Raw genomic sequence first — 21,503 nt, 5'->3', positions numbered from 1 at the left:
AGCTCAATGAAACAGAGAACAAAAAGACAATAGAAAAAATTAATGTGACAAAGAACTGGTTCTTTGAAAAGATTAACAAAATTGACAAACCCTTGGTTAGACTCAATAAGATAAAAAGAGAGAAGACACTAATTAACAAAATCAGAAATGAAAAAGGGGAAGTTATCACGGACACCACAGAAATACAAAGGATTATCCAAGAATACTATGAAGGACTATATGCCACCAAATTTAATAACCTAGAAGAAATGGACAAGTTCTAAGAAACGTATAGCCTTCCAAGGCTGAATCATGAAGAACTGGAAAATCTTAACAGGCCGATAACCAGTAATAAAATTGAATCAGTCATCAAAAACCTTCCCAAAAGCAAAAGTCCTGGATCAGATGGCTTCACTAGTGAATTCTATCAAACCTTCAAAGAGGATCTAATACCAATCCTGCTCAAACTTTTCTAAAAAATTGAAGAAGAGTCAGTACTCCCTAACTCATTTTATGAGGCCAACATTGCCCTGACACCAAAACCTGGTAAGGACAACACAAAAAAAGAAAACTACAGACCAATATCTCTGATGAATACAGATGCAAAAATCCTAAACAAAATTCTAGCAAATGGAATACAACAATGCATTAAAAAGATTATTCATCACGACCAAGTGGGGTTCATCCCCGGGGCACAAGGATGGTTCAACATTCGCAAATCCATCAATGTGATATATCACATAAAGAAAATAAAGGACAAAAATCATATGATTCTATTAATTGACATAGAAAAAGCATTTGATAAGATACAACATCCATTTATGATTAAAACACTCAATAAAATTGGTATAGAAGGAAAATACCTCAACATAAAATAAAGGCCATAGAGGAGGAGAAAAATGGCGGCGTGAGGTGAGCCTCTGTAACGCTCCCCTGGAATTTACAACGAATCGGACAACAATAACTCCACAAAGGACTCCTTGCACAGCAGACAGGCAAGACGAAGAGGCCGACTACTGAATTCACCTCCAGGTGGGTGAATCGCGCGAGCGGGGGAGGAGGGAGAGGAGAAGTGCGGAGACGGAGCCGCGCGGGCGCAGGACACAGACCTAGCTCAGTGCTCGGAGCCCGCTGCGCCCGGATCTTCCGCTGCTGTGGGAGAGGGAAGGACTCGGACTGCTAGGGCTCCGCTTACGGCCCACAGGGCTGAGGGGGCAGCATACAAAACCGCTGAACCCAACGCTCGCTCACGGCAGACCTCGGAGCAAAGACTGAGGGAAGAGGGCTGAAATCGGTGGTTTAAGCCCTCACTGCCGAGCAGAGAACGGAAGCCCTAGGCACGGAGGCTAGCTGCCCCCTCCCTACCCTCCCAGAGCTCGCCCCGCCCCCACCTGCCCGGTGCTAGAAGTGATAAACTAGCAGTGTCGGATCAAAGGACAGAATATTTGCTGCTCTAAGAACTGTGGACCGCAGACACAGATTCGCAGCTCAACTAGTTCCGGCAAAGGGGAGGGAGCTGTGGAAGCAGGACTGGCTGTGGTGGTGGTCGCCGCCATTGCTCTGGGCCACCTCTCACAACTCACCCCGCCCCTGGCCCCACCTATCTGGGCGGATCCCTGCAGGAGTAAACAGAACTGCTGAAACAAACGGGCTCTGAATCTGGTGCAGAAAGAGCTTTGGAACTCCAAAAGCTCTTCGCATACCTATCAACCTGTTGCAAAAGACACTCCTGTAGATGTCTAGGAAGAGAAATAGTAAATCAGTGATTGCCATGAATAACCAAGGCAACAAGATAGCTCAGAAAGAAAGTGAAAAGTCTCCAGAAAAGGAACTTAGAGATATGGACATTTGTGATTTAAATGACAGAGAGTTCAAGATCGCAATTCTGAAAAAACTGAACGAGATGCAAGAAAACACAGAAAGGCAGTTTAATGAACTCAGAAACACAATCCAAGAACACCATGAGCATTTTACAAAAGAGATTGAAATCTTGAAAAAGAACCAAATAGAATTTCTGGAGATTAAGAACTCAATAGAAGAAATTAACAATAAAATATCCAGCTTAGGTAGTAGAATTGACCAGATGGAGGAAAGAATCAGTGACATCGAAGATAGGAACCTGGAATTTACACAGAGGGAAGAAGAAAGAGACTTGAGACTTAAAAGAAATGAAAGAACTCTACAAGAACTTTCTGACTCCATCAGAAAGAGCAATATAAGAATAATGGGCATACCAGAAGGAGAAGAAAGAGGGAAGGGAACAGAGAATATATTCAAACAAATCGTCGATGAGAACTTCCCAAACTTGTGGACAGAACTGGATCCTCGAATCCAAGAAGCAAATAGAACACCTAATTACCTCAATCCCAACAGGCCTTCACCAAGGCACATTGTATTGAAGCTGTCTAAAATCAATGACAAAGAAAGAATCCTCAAGGCAGCCAGGGAAAAGAAGACGGTAAATTACAAAGGAAAGCCCATTAGATTATCATCAGATTTTTCAGCAGAAACTCTACAAGCTAGGAGGGAATGGAACCAAATATTCAAACTATTGAAAGAGAGAAATCATGAGCCAAGAATAATATATCCAGCAAAGATCTCTTTTAGATATGAAGGAGGAATAAAGACCTTTCCAGACATCCAGAAGCTGAGGGAATTTTCTAATACACAACCTGCACTACAAGAAATACTAAAGGAGGCTATTAGACCACCATCAACAGGGACAACTTGTGGCAACCGAAACATAAAAAAAGGGAGCGTAAAGGCCTGAACTGGAATATGGGAATAGAGAAAGTAAGCGTACTGAAGAAACTGAAATACTCTAAATATCAAACTTTCTTTTACATAAACTCAAGGGTAACCACTCAAAAAACATCCAAATCTGAAATATATACTGTAATAAAAGAAGAAACAGAGGGAAACATCATAGAATACCACCACACAGAAATAACAGACAACAACAAAAAGGCAAAGAAACAATGGAGACACAGCCTTACCAGAAAACTAAAGACAGAATGACAGGAAAGCCTCACATATCAATAATCACCCTAAATGTAAATGGACTGAACTCACCAATAAAGAGACACAGAGTAGCAGATTGGATCAAAAAACTAAACCCAACCATATGCTGCCTACAAGAGACACATCTCAGCCACAAGGACAAGCATAGACTCAAAGTGAAAGGGTGGAAATTGACACTCCAAGCAAATGGTACCCAGAGGAAATCAGGTGTAGCCATAATGATTTCCGATGAAACAGACTTCAGGGTGAAAAAGATAACAAGAGACAAAGATGGACATTTCATAATGGTAAAGGGGACTATACAACAAGAAGACATAACAGTCATCAATATTTATGCCCCCAATCAGGGAGCACCGAAATATACCAAGCAACTACTAACAGAACTAAAGGGAGAAATTGACCAAAACACAATTATACTAGGGGACTTAAATACATCATTGACAGCTATGGATAGATCATCCAAACAGAAGATAAATAACGAAATCGCAGCCCTAAATGACACATTAGATGAATTGGACATAATTGACATATATAGAGCACTTCATCCTAAAACATCAGACTATACATTCTTTTCTAGTGTACATGGAACATTCTCAAGGATAGACCATATATTGGGACACAAAATCAGCCTCAGCAAATTTAAGAAGATTGAAATCATACCAAGCATATTCTCTGATCACAAAGCTTTGAAATTGGATATCAACTGCAAAAAGAAAGCAGGAAAAAACACAAATACATGGAGATTAAACAACATACTTTTAAAGAACGACTGGGTCAAAGAAGAAATTAGAGGAGAGCTCAAAAGATACATAGAAACAAATGACAATGAAAATACATCCTACCAAAATTTTTGGGATGCTGCGAAAGCAGTTTTAAGAGGGAAATTTATATCATTACAGGCCTATCTCAAGAAACAAGAAAAATCCCAAATAAATAACCTCATGTTACACCTTAAAAAACTAGAAAAAGAAGAACAAGCGAAACCCAAGGTCAGCAGAAGAAAGGAAATAACAAAAATCAGAGCAGAACTAAATGAAATAGAGAACAAAAAGACAATAGAAAAAATTAATGTGACAAAAAGCTGGTTCTTTGAAAAGATTAACAAAATCGACAAACCCTTGGCTAGACTCACTAAGATAAAAAGAGAGAAGACACTAATTAACAAAATCAGAAATGAAAAAGGGGAAGTTATCACGGACACCACAGAAATACAAAGGATTATCCAAGAATACTATGAAGGACTATATGCCACCAAATTTAATAACTTAGAAGAAATGGACAAGTTCTTAGAAACATATAGCCTTCCAAGGCTGAATCATGAAGAACTGGAAAATCTTAACAGGCCGATCACCAGTAAGGAAATTGAATCAGTCATCCAAAACCTTCCCAAAATCAAAAGTCCTGGACCAGATGGCTTCACCAGTGAATTCTACCAAACCTTCAAAGAGGATCTAATACCAATCCTGCTCAAACTCTTCCAAAAAATTGAAGAAGAGTCAGTACTCCCTAACTCATTTTATGAGGCCAACATTACCCTGATACCAAAACCTGGTAAGGACAACACAAAAAAAGAAAACTACAGACCTATATCTCTGATGAATACAGATGCTAAAATCCTAAACAAAATTCTAGCAAATCGAATACAACAATGCATTAAAAAGATTATTCATCACGACCAAGTGGGGTTCATCCCCGGGGCACAAGGTTGGTTCAACATTCGCAAATCCATCAATGTGATACATCACATAAACAAAATAAAGGACAAAAATCATATGATTCTATCAATTGATGCAGAAAAAGCATTTGATAAGATACAACATCCATTTATGATTAAAACACTTACTAAAATTGGTATAGAAGGAAAATACCTCAACATAATAAAGGCCATATACGACAAGCCTCAGCTAATCTCATAATTAATGGTGAAAAGCTGAAGCCGTTTGCTCTACGTTCAGGAACACGACAACTTTGTCCCCTATCACCTCTGCTTTTCAACATAGTGTTGGAAGTCCTCGCCAGAGCTATCAGGCAAGAGAAAGAAATAAAAGGCATCCAAATTGGAAATGAAGAAGTTAAATTGTCACTCTTTGCAGATGACATGATGCTATATATAGAAAACCCTAAAGACTCCACCAAAAAGCTATTAGAAACAATCAATGAATACAGTAAAGTTGCTGGCTACAAAATCAACGTACAAAAGTCCATTGCTTTCCTATATACCAACAATGAAATCTCAGAAAAAGAGATAGAAAAAACAATTCCTTTTGCAATTGCAGCAAAAAGCATAAAATACCTAGGAATAAACTTAACCAAGGATGTGAATGATTTATATGCTGAAAACTATAAGACATTTTTGAAAGAAATTGAAGAAGACACGAAGAAATGGAAAGACATTCCGTGCTCATGGATTGGAAGAATCAACATAGTTAAAATGGCCATATTACCCAAAGCCATATACAGATTTAATGCAATCCACATTAAAATCCCAATGGCATTTTTTAAAGAAATAGAACAAAAAATCATCAGATTTGTTTGGAACCACAAAAGACCCCGAATAGCCAAAGCAATATTAAAAAAAAAGAACAATACTGGAGGTATCAAACTCCCTGATTTTTCCTTGTACTACAGGGCTACAATAATCAAAACAGCTTGGTATTGGTGAAAAAACAGACACATAGACCAATGGAATAGAATTGAGAACCCAGAAATAAAACCACATAAATATGGACAGATAATTTTTGACAAAGAAGCTAAAAACATACAATGGAGGAAAGACAGCCTCTTCAATAAATGGTGCTGGCAGAATTGGATAGCTACGTGCAAAAGAATGAAACTGGACTGCTATCTGTCACCATGTACCAAAATTAATTCAAAATGGATCAAAGACTTAAGCATAAGACCTGACACAATAAACTGCATAGAAGAAAACATAGGTACTAAACTTATGGACCTTGGTTTCAAAGAGCATTTTATGAATTTGACTCCAAAGGCAATGGAAGTAAAAACTAAAATAAACAAATGGGATTATATGAAACTGAAAAGCTTCTGCACAGCAAAAGAAACTATCGACAAAATAATGAGGCAACCAACTGAATGGGAGAAGATTTTCGCAAACAGTTCCTCTGATAAGGGGCTAATATCCAAAATATACAAGGAACTCATGAAACTCAACAACAAAAAAACAAACAACCCAATTGAAAAATGGACAGCGGACCTGAAGAGACATTTCTCCAAAGAGGATATACAAATGGCAAATAGACATATGAAAAAATGCTCAACATCGCTAATCATCAGAGAAATGCAAATTAAAACCACAATGAGATATCACCTCACCCCAGTCAGAATGGCTTTCATCAACAAAACAAATAGTAACAAGTGTTGGAGAGGCTGTGGAGAAAAAGGAACCCTCATACACTGTTGGTGGGAATGCAGACTGGTGCAGCCGCTATGGAAGGCAGTGTGGAGGTTCCTCAAGAAATTACGAATAGAATTACCATATGACCCAGCAATCGCTCTCCTGGGTATCTACCCCAAAAATATAAAAGCATTTCTCTACAGAGACACGTGTACGCCAATGTTCATTGCAGCTTTGTTTACGGTGGCCAAGACATGGAAACAACCAAAATGTCCTTCGATAGATGAATGGATAAAGAAGTTGTGGTACATATACACAATGGAATACTATTCGGCGTTAAGGAAAGATGATATAGGAGCATTTGTGACAACATGGATGGATCTCGAGAGAATAATGCTAAGTGAAATAAGTCAGACAGAAAAAGCAGAGAACCCTATGATTTCACTGATATGTGGTATATAAACCAAAAAGAACAAGACAAACAAATGAGAAAAAAAACTCATAGACACAGACAATAATTTAGTGGTTACCAGAGGGTAAGGGGGTGGGGGGGTGGGTGATGAGGGTAAAGGGGATCAAATATATGGTGATGGAAGGAGAACTGACTCTGGGTGGTGAACACACAATGGGATTTATAGACGATGTAATACAGAATTGTACACCTGAAATCTATGTAAATTTACTAACAATTGTCACCCCAATAAAATTAATTAAAAAAAAATAAAATAAAATAAAATAAAGGCCATATACGACAACCACTCAGCTAATCTCATAATTAATGGTGAAAAGCTGAAGCCCTTTGCTCTATGTTCAGGAACACAACAAGGTTGTCCCCTATCACCTCTGCTTTTCAACATAGTGTTGGAAGTCCTTGCCAGAGCAATCAGGCAAGAGAAAGAAATAAAAGGCATCCAAATTGGGAATGAAGAAGTTAAATTGTCACTCTTTGCAGATGACATGATGCTATACATAGAAAACCCTAAAGACTCCACCAAAAAGCTGTTAGAAACAATCAATGAATACAGTAAAGTTGCTGGCTACAAAATCAACGTACAAAAGTCCATTGCTTTCCTATGTACCCACAATGAAATCTCAGAAAAAGAAATACAAAAAACAATTCCTTTTGCAATTGCAACAAAAGGAATAAAATACCTAGGAATAAACTTAACCAAGATGTGAGGGATTTATATGCTGAAAACTATAAGACTTTTTTGAAAGAAATTGAAGAAGACACAAAGAAATGGAAAGACATTCCGTGCTCATGGATTGGAAGAATCAACATAGTTAAAATGGCCATATTACCCAAAGCCATATACAGATTTAATGCAATCCCCATTAAAATCCCAATGGCATTTTTTAAAGAAATAGAACAAAAAACCATCAGATTTGTTTGGAACCACAAAAGACCCCGAATAGCCAAAGCAATATTAAAAAAAAAGAACAATACTGGAGGTATCACACTCCCTGATTTTTGCTTGTACTACAGGGCTACAATAATCAAAACAGCTTGGTATTGTTGGAAAAACAGACACATAGACCAATGGAATAGAATTGAAACCCAGAATTAAACCACATAAATATGGACAGATAATTTTTGACAAAGAAGCTAAAAACATACAATGGAGAAAAGACAGCCTCTTCAATAAATGGTGCTGGGAGAATTGGACAGCCACGTGCAAAAGAATGAAACTGGACTGCTGTCTCTCACCATGTACCAAAATTAATTCAAAATGGATCAAAGACTTAAGCATAAGACCTGACACAATAAACTGCATTGAAGAAAACATAGGTACTAAACTTATGGACCTTGGGTTCAAAGAGCATTTTATGACTTTGACTCCAAAGGCAATGGAAGTAAAAACTAAAATAAATGAATGGGATTATATGAAACTGAAAAGCTTCTGCACAGCAAAAGAAACTATTGACAAAATAATGAGGCAACCAACTGAATGGGAGAAGATTTTTGCAAACAGTGCCTCTGATAAGGGGCTAATATCCAAAATATACAAGGAACTCATGAAACTCAACAACAAAAAAACAAACAACCCAATTGAAAAATGGACAGAGGACCTGAAGAGACATTTCTCCAAAGAGGATATACAAATGGCAAATAGACATATGAAAAAATGCTCAACATCACTAATCATCAGAGAAATGCAAATGAAAACCACAATGAGATATCACCTCACCGGAGTCAGCATGGCTTTCATCAACAAGACAAATAGCAACAAGTGTTGGAGAGGCTGTGGAGAAAAAGGAACCCTCATACACTGTTTGTGGGAATGCAGACTGGTGCAGCCACTATGGAAAGCAGTGTGGAGGCTCCTCAAGGAATTACGACTAGAATTACCATATGACCCAGAAATCGCTCTCCTGGGTATCTACCCAAAAAATCTGAACACATTTCTCTATAGAGACACGTGTACTCCAATGTTCATTGCAGCTTTGTTTTCGGTGACCAAGACATGGAAACAACCAAAATGTCCTTCGATAGATGAATGGATAAAGAAGTTGTGGTATATATACACAATGGAATACTGTTCGGCGGTAAGAAAAGATGATATAGGAGCATTTGTGACAACATGGATGGATCTTTAGAGTATAATGCTAAGTGAAATAAGTCAGACAGAAAAAGCAGAGAACCCTATGATTTCACTGATATGTGGTATATAAACCAAAAACAACAAAGGAAGAAGACAAACAAATGAGAAACAAAAACTCATAGACACAGACAATAGTTTAGTGGTTACCAGAGGGTAAGGGGGTGGGGGGTGGGAGATGAGGGTAAGGGGGATCAAATATATGGTGATGGAAGGAGAACTGACTCTGGGTGGTGAACACACAATGGGATTTATAGATGATGTAATACAGAATTGTACACCTGAAATCTATGTATATTTGCCTACAATTGTCACTCCAATTAATTTAATTAAAAAAAGAAAGTACAAATTATATAGTCACAGGGATATGAAATACAGTATGAGGAATATAATCAATAATGTAAAGATCATGTAAGGTGCCAGATGGGCACTGGACTTACCAGGGGGCTCACTTCATAGACTGTGTAGATGCCTGACCACAGCACTGCACACCTGAAGCTGAAGTAGAATAATATTGAATGTTACATATATTCATGGGATGTAAAGTACAGCATAGGGAATATAGTCAATAGTATTGTAATACTATTGTTTAATACTATATACGATGTCAGATTGGTAGTAGAATGGGGCTGTTATCAGTTTTTGAGGGGTGTAGATGTCTAACTATTATTTTGCTTTATATACCTGAAACTCAAAAAAAAAAAAAAAAAGGAAAGAAACTATGTTCTATTATCTACCCTAGTTAGTGATCAGTGATTACTGCTTTGTTAAAACTTTAACAGAGATAAAACAAATTTGGTAACATGTTAACATTTGAAGGAAATATGGAGATCTGTTGTGCTATTTCTGCAACTTTTCTGTACATAATTCTGAAATTATTTCAAAATAACAAGTTTATAATAAATAAGTCAAAAATTTAATACAGGCAAAGAAGCTGGACTGGAAATCAATTTGAGAGGTTCATTCAAAGACTTAGACATCAGTAATAAAATATTATTTTACAAAAATAAAGTAATATTTTAGAGTATGTAAGAAAAATTATAAAATTGAGTTTAAACGATTATCTCGGGCTTGCGCATAGTTAATTGCAAAACCAGAGTCCAGGCCATGGAGAGACTGTTGGTCTTCCTTTAATGACCTAATAGTCACACAGTGCTGAGGAGCATTTAGAGTGAATTTAGATGCAGTGAAATCCTTCATTGGGCAATTATTAGATAATTTATGTGCAATAAAATCCCCTAGACTGAATAAAAATTAAAAATAGAGACTTTTTGGTGGATAAAATATCACAGTGCCGGGGTGGTTGAGGTAGAGGTGAAGGGAATGGCCAGGAGAAAAGGATGTTAAAACTTTCAAAAGGAAAGATACTGTCTGTGGCCATTGGAAAACTGAAATTCTGATATCGGGCAATATTAGGAAAACGCTAATTTTTCTAAAATAGTTTTCTCACTACAGTTTGAGCACAAGTTTGAAGGATATTTTTGTTGGTGGTTGTTAGTTTTTGTTTTTTAAAGTACATGAGGGGAACAATAATTCATCTCTTTATAGTAACAACAGAATTGAGACCTCTGTCACAATGAAGAAATGGTAGATTACCTCATCTTTTTGCTCAATCACTCTGGAACTTAAGAATTGTAATCTTTTTACCTACTTACCTGTGAAAGTGGTTCTCCATCAGTAAATGTGAGGTTTGATTCAGAAAGAAACTCACAATTAACTTTAATAGAAAAAATAGTATTTCTCTTTTTCTGAACAATTCTAAGGAGGAAGAAAATGTAGAATTTTATGTTCTCAATTATGCTGAAGTTACGAATTACACCTTTGCTAAAAGTTACTTACTGCAAGAGCTTTAAGATGACACATGGGCCAGGCCCATTAGTGAAATTTGTTCTGTCCACTCTTTGTCCATGTGGCCAAGCAAAGTGGACTGAGATCTTATGGAGCAGTCCCCTCCACCCATCTAAGCTCCCATTCTTTTATGTTTCTCTGTAGTTGTGTAATTTTCAAGAGGTGGAGCAGTAGCTAGAAGGAGACCAGACACGTGAAAAGAAACCATAGGATAGCAAAATTTAAAGGAATCTGCAATATGTAAGCAGATGATATTTTTTCCTTTCTCATATTTTCTACAGTCGCTGTCAAGGAGATGAATCTAATTAATAAAATTTTTAAAAAGGTAGGTGAAAGGGAGGGAGACAAGTCCCAAATTACCTTTTTTCTTTTAACATGTGTATACCAAAAACAAACTATCAAAACTGACAGAAGAAATGGAAAATCTGAATAGACATATAGCAAGTATAGCAAATATTAACAATCAAAAGTATTAACAAACAAAAAACTTCCCACAAAGAAAAACCCAAACTCCAGTGGCTTCATTGGTGAATTCTACCAAACGTTTAAAACATAATTAACACTAAATCCCTTATAAACTCTTTCAAAAGAGAAAAGGTGGGAACACTTCCCAACTTATCCTATGAAATCAGTATTACACTGATACCAAAACTTGATAAAACATCATGAGGAGGAATGAAAACTACAGACCAATAATCTGTTATTAACATATGCAAAAACGTCTCAACAAAACACTAGCATATCAAAAGGATTAATCCAAGGAATATAGGGTTGGTTGAACATTGAAAAAGCATTCAATGTCATACATCATAATAACAGAATAAATTACAAAACCACATGGTCATCTAAATAGATTGAGAAAAGAATTTTACAAAATCCAACAGCCTTTCATAATAAAAACACCCAACAAACTAAGAATAGAAGGCAACTTCCTCAAAGTGATAAAAAGTACCTACAAACAAAGTCACAGCTAACATTATACTATATGGTAAAGTACTGAATGTATTGCCCCTAAAATCAGGAACAAGACGTGTTCACTCTCATTACTTATCTGTTCAACATGGTACAGGAAGGTCAAGCCAGGACATTATGCAGGAAAAAGAAGTCAAAGGTATCCAAATCAGAAAGAAAGAAATAAAATTATTTCTATTTCAGATGACATGATCATATATACAGAACTCCTAAACAATACACAGACCTAGAATTAATAAATGAATTCATCAAGATTGCAGAGTACAAGATCAATATACAAAGTTAATTGGTTCCATACACTAGCAATGAACATTCTGAAAATGAAGCTAAGGAAACAATTACAATTATAATAGTTTCAAAAAAATACTTAGGGATAAATTTAAAAAGAGAAATGTAAGATTTGTGCACTGAAAACTACCAAAAAATCATTGGAAAAAAAATTAAAGAAGACCTAAATCATTAGAAAGACATCATATGTTTATAGACTAGAATACTGAGTATTTGTCATTAAAATGGAAATACTCCCTAAGTTGATCTACAGATTCAATACAATCCCTAGCAAAATCCCAGTTCGCTTTTTTTTTTTTTTTTTGGCAGAAAACTCAAATGGAAAGGCAAGAGACCCAGAATAGCCAGAACAATCTCATAAAACAAGAACAAAGTTGGAAGACTCACACTTTCTAATTTCAAAGCTGACTACAAAACTACAGAAAGCAAGACAGTGTGGTATAAGAAGACATGTAGATCAATGTAGATCAGTGGAAAAAGAATAGACATGTAGATGAATGGAAAAGAACAGCCAGTCCAGAAACAAATCTTAACAGTTGTGGTAAATTGGTTTTGACAAGGGTGCCAAGACAATTTAATAGGGAAAAAATTTTTTCAACAAATGGTGCTGAGACAACTGGTTATTCACAACTTCCTTATATACAAAAGAATGAAGTTGGACTCCTTCTTTATATACAAAAAGATTAACTCCATATGAATCATAAACCTTAATGTAAGAGCTAAAACTATAACACTCTCAATAGAAATCACAGGAGTAAATCCCATGAATTAGAATTTATATTCTTGAATTAGGTAAAGCCTTCCTAGATACAACAGCAAAACACAAGTGACAAAAAAAACCAAAAAGATAAATTGGACTTTTTCAAAATTTAAAACTTTTGTTCTGCAAAAAATACCAGTAAGAAAGTGAAAATACAATCCACATAATCAGAGAAATATTTGCAAATCATATATTTTGTAAGGGACTTGTATCCATAACAAATATAAAACTTCTACAACTCAATAATGAAAAGAAAATAACCCATTTTTTTTAAAAAAAGGGCAAAGTATCTGAATAGACATTTTTCCAAACAAGATATAAAAATGACCAATAGGCACACGAAAAGATCCTCGAAACCATACTCTATATAGGGAAATGAAAATCAAAATCACAATGAGGTACTACCTCACACCCATTAGGGTGGCTACCTAATCAAGGAGATAAATAATGAGTGTTGGCAAGGAGGTGGGGAAATTGGAACCCTCTTATTTTGCTGATAGGAATATGACAGGATTCAGGTACTTTGGACAACAATTGGCAGTTCCTCATAATATTAGGTATAGATCTAGAAATTTCATGCCTAGGTATATACTGCACAGAAATGAAAACATATGTCTACACACAAACTTATACATGAATGTTTATAGTAGCAGCATTTTTCCATAATAGCCAAAGAAAGGAAACAGTTCAAATGTCCATCAACTGACGAAAGGATAAACAAAATTTGGTCTGTCCATACAATGAAATATTATTCAGCCATAAAAAGGAATCAAGTGCTGATACATTCTACAACATGGATGAACCTTGAAAACATGAAAATCGAAAGAAGGCAGACAAAAAAGGCTACATATTATATGAGTTGTTCATATGAAATGCATACAATAAGCAAATCCGTAGACACGGAAAACCGGTTAGTGCTTGCCAGGCACTGACGGAGGGGAAAATAGGTAGGAACTGCTAATGAGTAAGATATTTTTTAAAAGAATGATGAAAATGTGCTAAATTAGATAGTGATGATGATGATTACACAACTCTGAATTATTAATAAGCACTAAATTTCTTATTTTAAAATGGTGAATTTTATGGTATATGAATGATAACTCAATAAAGCTATTATATAAAAAATGTGTGTACCATTTCTCTTTTGTTTCTCTCTCATCCTTATATGTATATTTCCTGTATTTCTCCATGTCTGCACAATAGTCACTCCAGAAGGAGCATTTTTCACTTATTCCTGATGTATGGGAACAATTCAAGTTTCTCTGTACACAGTAATAAATTTCATTATCACATCCCATGCCAAGAGGTGATTTGATTACTCCTTCTCTTCCCCTTCGCCCATAAAGATTTTAATGAGTTGATATATTTCTAAAGCCAAGGCTTGAAGATCACATACATTGCAGAGGAGAAGGTGAGAACATGAAAACGATTTACCTGCAAGTCTTTGCCACAACTGAAACCAAGAGCATGTGTTACATTGTGAATAGGGGCCAGTATGGCCTTCCTCTCATATGCATGAGTCATTATCATTATAGGTGGCACACTCATCATGGTGGATATGGGAGAGAGTGGGTTTCTGTGTGGAGGATGTGTTCTGTAAAATGTTGGAGAGCCAAACTGAGAATTACTGGAGCCCTGCTGAATGGAATCTCAGCCAGATTTTGTGTTTTCTGTCCTCCCCTTTGGTAGAAAGAGGCCAATCACACACACAAAAGAGGAGTTTATATCAAAATTTCTTTTCTTCAAAACCTGAGGCAAACCAACCAAAAGTGCAACAGAGTGTTTCAAGGTCCAACTCAACCTAATTTCCTATTCATTCCAGAACCTCAGGAAAAACAGATGGTCAAAATGGTACTGAAGACACACTGCAAGTTCTTTCAACATCAAAGACAAATTTTGTAAGGTAATGTTTACCAGTGAAAGTAAATTTTAGAGCAAGAGTTAGACTAAAAGCCTTCTAATTCTTGGCCTAGTAAGTTTCTTACAATACTGGACAGCCTCTCCTCTTAAAATTTCATTAAAACTTTCCAAAGTGAGAGCTTAAAAACAGAAACAAACATATGAAGAAACATAGTTCTCTGATTATTCCTGAATTACCCAGACAATTCCATCATCATTTAGGGTTTTTCTCTGTGTTTTCTCTCTCCTCTCCTCTCCTCTCCTCTCCTCTCCTCTCCTCTCCTCTCCTCTCCTCTCCTCTCCTCTCCTCTCCTCTCCTCTCCTCTCCTCTCCTCTCCTCTCCCCTCCTCTCTCTCTCTCTCTCTCTCTCTCTCTCTCTCTCTCTCTCTCTCGCTCTCGCTCTCGCTCTCCGCCTCTATCAGATTGAATGATTTGAATTTGCTGATATTTGACCATTTCTAACCTATGACAGAAATTTAATGTTCAACCTAACACACCACACACACTTAAAATTTATAAAAGGAAAGTATGTGTATCTGATAATCTTAAACCAGTAATAAAGACATTGGGTTTTTAGGCTTCACATAATGAAACTGCTCACCTTAAAACATCTGTCTTGTTACCCCCAATAAACTTTAATTTTTTAAAAAATCTGTCTTACTTGATATTCTTTTCTCTGTCTGATAATCTAGGTCTATCATGGGCATGTGTTTTAAAGGCCCTATTTTGGCTTTGATGCATGTCATAGGTGACGAGGCTATATAAAGGAGGCCAGAGTTATTTCATCATTAGTGATGAAATGTGTTAAAGGATAATTTTACAACAAAGGTCAAATCAGACTCTCATGCCAATATAAAGTGAACATGTATAAAATATTTTGTTTTGCTCATTAATTAAATGAAGGATTCAGTAAGATGTTACAACCAGTTCAAGGAAGAATTCTAAGAACAAATACATATAGAAGGAGGGAATAATAAATTATAAAATGAATTGACAAATAGGCTTAAAACTCTTCTCAATAGAGAATAATTTGAGACACAGTGGTTCACCTGTAATTTCAGAGGTGAGAAATCCAGAACAAAATGCGACCAGTCTACCAGGAAAAGGGGAATTGGAGGGATGCTGAGAGACACTCCTTTGATGCACATTATCTCTTTCTATCCTCACAGCAGCCCTGGGCAGAAGACTGGCAATCATCCCCATGTTAGAGAAAAGGAAACGGTGGTTTTAGGAACTCAGGATGCTAGGATGAGGTAGCAACAGGGGCAGTATTTGCCTCAGCCCATCTTATTCTGATGAGAGTCAACTTCTCCACGAGGCATGGGAAGCTAGGGCCCTCAAAAGTGCTTAATTTTAATTTCTTTTAAAATCAGAAGAAACAACAAATATAATAACAGTGAGTAGATGATAAGGAATCCAACCTGGATTTGATTTTTCATTATATCAATACCATAAAATAATTTTTTAAAAGTTTTACATGTAATGGACTCACAAAGGCAATAGTCCCTTTAGCTGTATCTCAGAGGATGCCTGTGTTTATTCAGGGCATGCGCTTGCCCTAGACCCAGTATCAGGACCGGTACAGCTCCTCTACTTCCACATAGGCCAAACTGACCTCTCCCCCTTCCCTGCTCTTAAAAACAGTTCTTTTTTTTTTTCTAATTTTTTTATTTTTATTTATTAGTTTCAGGTGTACAAGACAAGGTAATACTTAGACGTTCATCATTTATATCCCTCACACTGTGAACCCCCCTCCCCCCATCCACTATCCCTCCGACCTCACACTGAACCATCATATTATATATATAAAATTATAGTTGGCATTCATTAATGTTTAGCTTCTGGTGTACAATGCCATGATCAGGTATCCACAGTATCCCTGAGGTGGTCTCCCAAATAGGACGCATGTCCATCGGATACCCAACAAAATCTTTACAACATTATTGAATACCTTCCCCAAATTAATTTTCAAAAAAGCCCTGAGGCCATCTTGTGGTTACCAGCTGCTTCCAAATCCCTTCACCTTTCCCCTTATCCCCAACCCCCCCCCCCCGCCCATCTAACAACTCTCGGTTTTTTCTTTGTGTCCCCAAAACTGTTTCTGATTAGTTCATTCACATAGTCTTTTCTTTAGATTCCATATATAAGTGAGATCATATGGTACTTGTCTTTCTCTTTCTGACTTATTTCACTTAACATAATGTTCTCTAGATCCATCCATGTTGCTGCAAATGATAAGATTTCTTTCTTCTTTATGGCTGCGTAATACTCCATTGTATAAATGTACCACAACTTCTTAATCCAGTCATCTACCGATGGGCATTTCGGTTGTTTCCATATCTTGGCTATTGTGTAAAGTGCTGCAATAAACATAGGAGTGCATAGAGATTTTTGAATTGGAGTTTTGGATTTCTCCGGGTAGATGCCTAGGAGTGGAATTACTGGATCATAGGGTAGTTCCATTTTCAGATTCCTGAGATACCTCCATACTGTTTTCCATAGTGGCTGCACTAACCTGCAAACCCACCAATAGTGCACTATCGTTCCCTTTTCTCCACATCCACGCCAGCATTTGTTGTTTGTTGATTTATTGATGATAGCCATTTTGACTGGAGTGAGGTGGTATCTCATTGTGGTTTTTATTTGCATTTCTCTGATGGTTAGTGAGGTTGAGCATTTCTTCATGTCTTCTTGCCTTCTGTATGTCCTTTTTAGAAAAATGTCTCCTCAAGTCCTCTGCCCATTTTTTAATTGGGTTGTTTGTTTTTTTGGAGTTGCGTTGAGTAAGTTTTTTATAGATTTGTGATATTAATCCCTTATCAGATATATCATTGGCAAATATCTTTTCCCATACAGTAGGATCCCTTTTTGTTTTATTGATGGTTTCCTTTGCTGTGAAAAAACTTTTTAGTTTGATGTAATCCCACATGTTTATTTTTTCTCTTACTTCCCTCGCGCGAGGGGATATATCAGTGAAAATCTTACTCCGGGTAATGCCCATGAAGTTTCTTCCTATATTTTCTTCTAGATATTTTATGGTTTCAGATCTTACATTTAAGTCTTTAAGCCATTTTGAATTTGTTTTTGTATATGGTGTAAGGAGGTGGTCCAGCTTCATTTTCGTGCATGTGTCTGTCCAGGTTTCCCAACACCACTTATTGAACAGACTGTCTTTACCCCATCGTACATTCTTGCTTCCATTGTCGTAGATTAGATGGGCATATAGGCATGGATTTACTTCTGGACTCTCTATTCTGTTCCATTGATCTATGTGTCTATTTTTATGCCAGTACCATGCTGTTTTGATTACTGTAGCCTTGTAGTATAGTTTGAAATCAGGTATCGTTATACCTCCCACTTTGTTCTTATTTCTCAAGATTGCTGAGGCTATCCAGGGTCTTTTATGGTCCCATATAAATTTTAGGATTATATGTTCTATTTCTGTGAAAAACGTCATTGGTAGTTTGATAGGAATTGCGTTGAATATGTATATTGCCTTAGGCAGTATGGACATTTTAACTATATTAATTCTTCCTATCCATGAACATGGAATGTGTTTCCATCTATTTATGTCTTCTTTCATTTCTTTCTTCACTGTCGTATAATTTTCTGAGTACAGATCTTTTGCATCTTTGGTTAGATTTATTCCCAGATATTTTATAGTCTTTGGAGCAATTGTAAATGGAATTGTTTTTTTAATTTCTCCTTCTGCTATTTTATCATTGGTATATACAAATGCAACTGATTTCCGAATATTAATTTTATATCCTGCTACTTTACTAAATTCATCTATCAGTTCTAATAGTTTCTTGGTGGAGTCTTTAGGGTTCTCTATATATAGTATCATATCATCTGCATATAATGATAATTTTACTTCCTCCTTACCAATTTGGATGCCTTTTATTTCTTTCTCTTGTCTGATTGCTGTGGCTAGAACTTCCAGCACTATGTTGAATAGAAGTGGAGAAAGTGGGCAACCTTGTCTTGTTCCTGATCTTAGGGGGAATGGTTTTAGCTTTTCCCCATTGAGTATGATGTTAGCTGTGGGTTTGTCATATATGGCCTTTATTATGTTAAGATATGATCCCTCTATTCCCACTTTCTTAAGGGTTTTTATCATAAAAGGTTGCTGTATTTTATCAAATGCTTTTTCTGCATCTATTGATATGATCATGTGATTTTTATTTTTCATTTTGTTTATGTGGTGTATCACATTAATTGATTTGCGGACGTTGAACCACCCCTGCATACCAGGGATGAATCCCACTTGATCATGGTGTATGATCTTTTTAATGTATTGCTGAATTCTGTTCGCTAATATTATGTTGAGAATTTTTGCGTCTATGTTCATTAGAGATATCGGCCTGTAGTTTTCTTTTTTTGTGGTGTCTTTGTCTGCTTTTGGGATCAGGGTGATAGTGGCTTCGTAAAAAGTGTTTGGGAGTCTTCCTTCCTTCTGGATTTTTTGGAAGAGCTTGAGGAGAATAGGTGATAATTCTTTTTTGAATGTTTTGAAAAATTCACCTGTAAAGCCATCTGGTCCAGGGCTTTTGTTTGTTGGGAGATTATTGATTACTGATTCAATTTCCCTGGTGGTAATCAGACTGTTCAGGCTTTCTGTTTCTTCTTGAGTTAGCCTTGGAAGGTTGTGAGCCTCTAGGAAATTGTCCATTTCTTCCAGATTGTCAAATTTGTTGGCATATAGTTGCTCATAGTAATTTCTTAAAACTTTTTGTATTTCTGTGGTGTCTGTTGTCACTTCTCCTCTTTCATTTCTGATTTTATTAATTTGGGTCCTCTCTCTCCTTTTTTTAATGAGTCTGGCTAAAGGTTTGTCAATTGTTTATCTTCTCAAAGAACCAGCTCTTGGATTCATTGATCTTTTGTATTGTTTTTCTGTTTTCTATTTCATTTATTTCTGCTCTGATCCTTATTATCTCCTTCCTTGTGCTCCCTTTGGGTTTATTTTGCTGTTCTTTTTCCAGATCCCTTAAGTGTGAAGATAAACTGTCAATTAGTGATGTTTCTTGTTTCTTTAGGTAGGCCTGCAGTGCTATGAACTTCCCTCTTAGGACTGCTTTCGCAGCATCCCATAGATTTTGGGTCGTCGTGTTCTCATTCTCATTTGTCTCAAGATATCTTTTGATTTCTTCTTTGATCTGCTGCTTGACCCATTCATTATTTAGCAACATGTTATTCAGTCTCCATGAATTGGTGTATCTTCCTGGTTTTTTTCCCCTGTAGTTCATTTCTAATTTCATAGCACTGTGGTCAGAGAAGACAATTGGTATGATTTCAATTTTCTTAAATTTATCAAGGCTTGTTTTGTGTCCTAACATATGATCTATCTTAGAAAATGTTCCATGTGCACTTGAGAAGAACGTGTATTCTGCAGCATTGGGGTGAAATGCTCTGAAAATATCAATTAAATCCAACTGCTCCAAAGTATCATTTAAGGCTGTTGTTTCCATATTGATTTTCTGTCTGGAGGACCTCTCCCATGTTGTCAGAGGTGTGTTGAAGTCCCCTACTATGATAGTGTTGCTGTTGATCTCTGTCTTTATGTCCATCAGTACCTGTTTTATATATTTAGGTGCTCCTATGTTAGGTGCATAGATGTTTACTAGGGTTATGTCCTCTTGTCGGATTGATCCCTTTATTATTATATAGTGCCCATCTTTGTCTTTTAATATGTTCTTCATTTTAAAGTCTATTTTGTCAGATATAAGCATTGCAACTCCAGCTTTTTTTTTGCTTCCATTTGCATGAAATATGTTACTCCAACCCTTCACTTTCAGCCTGTGTGTGTCTTTTGATCTGAAATGAGTCTCTTGTATACAGCATATACAAGGGTCTTGCTTCCTTATCCACTCAGCCACCCTATGTATCTTGATTGGAGCGTTTAATCCATTTACATTTAAAGTGATTATTGATAGGTACATAGTTATTGCCATTTTTAAATTTGTAGTAAATTGTTTTCATCTTTCTTCTATTTACAGAAGTCCTTTTAGTATTTCTTGCAATGCTGGCTTAGTTGTAATAAATTCTTTCAGTTTGTTCTTTTCTGGGAAGCTCTTTATCTCTCCATCAACTTTAAATGATAGCCTTGCTGGATAAAGCAATCTAGGTTGTAGGCCTTTGTGTTCCATCACTTTGAGTTTCTCCTGCCACTCCCTCCTGGCCTTCAATGTTTCTGTAGAAAAGTCATTTGATAGTCTTATGGGAGTTCCCTTGTATGTAACCTTCTGCCTTTCTCTTGCTGCTTTCAAGATTCTCTCTTTGTCTTTAAGCTTTGCCATTTTAACTATAATGTGTCTTGATGTGGGCCTGTTTGGGTTTATCCTGGTTGGAACTCTCTGCACTTCCTGGGCTTGTATGTTGGTTTCCTTCATCAGGTTAGGGAAGTTTTTGGACATTATTACCTCAAATATGTTCTCAATCCCTTGCTTCTTCTCTTCGCCTTCTGGTATTCCTATGATGCGCATGTTGTTGCGCTTGATGTTATCCCAGAGGTCTCTTAACCCATCTTCATTGTTTTTTATTCTTTTTTCTTTCTGTTGTTCAGTTTGAGTGATCTCTGCTAACTTGTCTTCTAAGTCGCTGATTCGATCCTCTGCTTCATCTAACCGGCTGGTCATTCCTTCAAGTGAGTTCTTAATTTCGGTAATTGTGTTCTTTAGTTCTAGCTGGTTGTTCGTTAAGATGTCTACATCCTTTTTTAGTTCTAACTGGTTGTTCTTTATGATTTCTATATCCTTCTTTATGTCTTCTCTAAGTTCCT

This window comes from Rhinolophus hipposideros (assembly GCF_964194185.1).
Source record: "Rhinolophus hipposideros genome assembly, chromosome: 8".
Classification (NCBI taxonomy): domain Eukaryota; kingdom Metazoa; phylum Chordata; class Mammalia; order Chiroptera; family Rhinolophidae; genus Rhinolophus; species Rhinolophus hipposideros.
Note: the sequence above shows the minus strand (reverse complement) of the source record.